Here is a 3,011-nt window from a genome sequence, read left to right as displayed (position 1 = left end):
ACCACCGAGGTCAGGCTCACTGGTCTATAGTTCCCTGGCTTGTCCTTACTGCCCTTCTTAAACAGTGGCACCATGTTAGCCAACCTCCAGTCTTCTGGTACCTCACCTCTGACTATCGATGATACAAATATCTCAGCAAGAGGCCCAGCAATCATTTCTCTAGCTTCCCACAGAGTTCTCAGGTACACCTGATCAGGTCCTGGGGATTTATCCACCTTTACCCATTTCAAGAAATCCAGCACTTCCTCTTCTGGAATGTGGACATTTTGCAAAATGTCACCGTCTATTTCCCTACAGTCTATATCTTCCATATCCTTTTCCACAATAAATACTAATGCAAAATATTCATTTAGTATCTCCCCCATTTGCTGCAGCTCCACACTAAGGCCGCCTTGCTGATCTTTGAGGGACCCTATTCTCTCCTTAGTTATCCTTTGTCCTTAATATATTTGTAAAAACTCTTTGCATGCTCCTTAATTCTGTTTTCCAAAGCTATCTCATGTTCCCTTTTTGCCCTCCTGATTTCCCTTTTCAGCACAACAGCGGTATCCTTAACCAAAACTACCATCCTTGCTCTATGTTCCTTATTTCTTATGTTTTCTGAACATATTGTAACCTGGACAATTTGACATGAGGTCCTGCCATTCCTTGAGACAGTTATCCATTTTCGCCATTGTCATAATTAGAACATGATTGGCCAGATGGATCACATTGAATATGAGATCCCTGACTGGGGCTGTTAACCTGAGACAATCAGCAAACTGTGGCTGAGATAGGTATAAACAGGAGAGTCACAGAGTGTTGTCACTTCCAGGACTAGCTCTGAGGTAGCTAGTCAAAGCCCATGTACTGTGCACATGTAAATAAAGGGTGACTTCGTGACGGGATACCAGCCTTGATGCAGTTATTTCAGTGGGGACAAGAGTGGGATACACCCATGGAAGATAGTGAGGGTAATCAAAGGTGCCCCAGCACACATGTCTGTACTGGAGTTTAGATCTCTCCTTGGTATGGTGGTTTACTATGGATAATTTATATGTAACATCTCCTCCATCTTGGCACCCTTGAATCTATTATTGAAAAAGGGACAGCCTTGCAAATTGTCTTGTAGCCAAGACGTATCCTATAGTGAAGTGAAAAAACAGCTATCAGCATCTAAGATGTTGGGGCCCACTATGATCCTAAGCAAGATGTAGTGCTGACATGCGATGCCTCCTTGTACAGTATCGGGGTAGTGTTGGCTCACTGGTGGCCCAGCGGAGAGGAACACCTGATAGCATTTGCTTCCCAGACTTTAGCTGACGCCGAGTGCAAATGTGCCAAGATAAAGAAGGAAGTTTTGGCAGTCATCTTTGGTGTGAGAAAGTTCCATCAAGAATAACAAGAAAGGCTCTCAGAATATAAGATCAATGATTGATCCTGGTTAACTGCCCCCCAAATCAGGGAGTCCTGGCTCTAAAGAGTCTCAGAGTGGCCTCATTTTAGGGATTGGCACTGAGCAAGCTGGTCAGAATCTATGGAATGCACTCATGTAAATAAAGGGTGACTTGGTGACGGGGTACAAGCCTCTGTGCCATTATTTCAGCACAAAACTCTTAACTCTAGATGGCAATCCTGGAGTGTAACTCTAATCTAGACTTTGTTACTTTCTCCTTTGCTCCAATTTCACCTCTTAATGTAGTATATGCTAGTGCATCTCAGTTTTACACTTTAAATTGTCTCCTTGTTTCCAAAGCCCTGCTGTGTCAGTTTAAACCTTTCCCAACTGCATTAAATAAAATGCCCTAGAGAGTTCGAAACAAGGAACTCAGTTTTGCTTTATTCAGGTGCAAAGCGTCAGGCTTGTAAGGGTGCCATCTCTCCCAGAGTCAGGTTCAATAACTTAGGAACCTTAATCCCTCCTTCTAGGTACTACCTTCTGGGTTCCAGCTATACATTCATCTGACCTATCCTACTTATTTTGTTCTCACTTGGATGTGCACTGACAGTAACCCAGACGGTATTACTTTTGATTGCTAATTACCTAGCAAGCTTTCAAAATTCAGTTTGCAGGACCACATTTCTTCTCCTGCCTATATCATTAGGACTGGTGTGGACCACAATCTCATTTTTACCCAGAAGAATATCCTGCAGCTATTCTACAGCATCCATGAACCTAACACGCACAGAAATACCTGTATGATTCTCTAACTGAAGAACCCGTACCCTTACCACCTGTCTCTTCTTCCTTCCCTCCTGTTTGTGTTTATCTTTTGCATCACTCTTTTGAGAAACCATCACTCTCGTCAGCATCCAGAATGGAAAACCAATTACCTGTATGAGGAGGACCTCTGGTGACTCCTGCATTACATGTCAGTTCTTGCCTGACTGAATAGAATTAGATGTCATATGGATGCTGTTCTGATCCATGAATCCACTTAGAGCATGAGACTGGTGTGCAAGCAGTGCTACAACTTCAATGGCAAGAGGTTCTCATTAGTCAAGTTGAGCATATTGGGGAATTAATCTAAAGAAGACAAGAAGACAAATGCCTCATCTCTGTCATCAATCTTGTGAACTTCTTCTGAACTGTCTCCAATGCAACCACATTCCTCCTCAAGTAAGGAGACCAAAATTGTATGCAATGCTCCAGAGGCAGTCTCACTAATACCTTATACAGTTGCAACAACACTTCCCTACTACTATATTCTATTCCTTCAGCAATAAGTGGCAAAAATCAATTTACCTTCCTTATTACCTGCTGTACCACAATATTAGTTTTCTGCAATTCACATATGAGGAAACCAAATTCCTCTCCACCAAAGCACTCTGAAGTTTCTTTTTATTGAGATAATAAATTGTCTTTCTATTCCTCCAATCAAAATGGATAATCTCACACTTAACCATGTTAAACTTCATCCACATATGTTTACAAGTTTCTGATTTCTTCAATAGAACTTTCCTACCTATTTTAGTATCATCTGCAAATTTGGCTGCAGTACTTTCTACTTCCGCATCGAAGCAATTAATAT

The sequence above is a fragment of the Chiloscyllium plagiosum genome, chromosome 33, assembly GCF_004010195.1.
Source record: "Chiloscyllium plagiosum isolate BGI_BamShark_2017 chromosome 33, ASM401019v2, whole genome shotgun sequence".
Classification (NCBI taxonomy): domain Eukaryota; kingdom Metazoa; phylum Chordata; class Chondrichthyes; order Orectolobiformes; family Hemiscylliidae; genus Chiloscyllium; species Chiloscyllium plagiosum.
Note: the sequence above shows the minus strand (reverse complement) of the source record.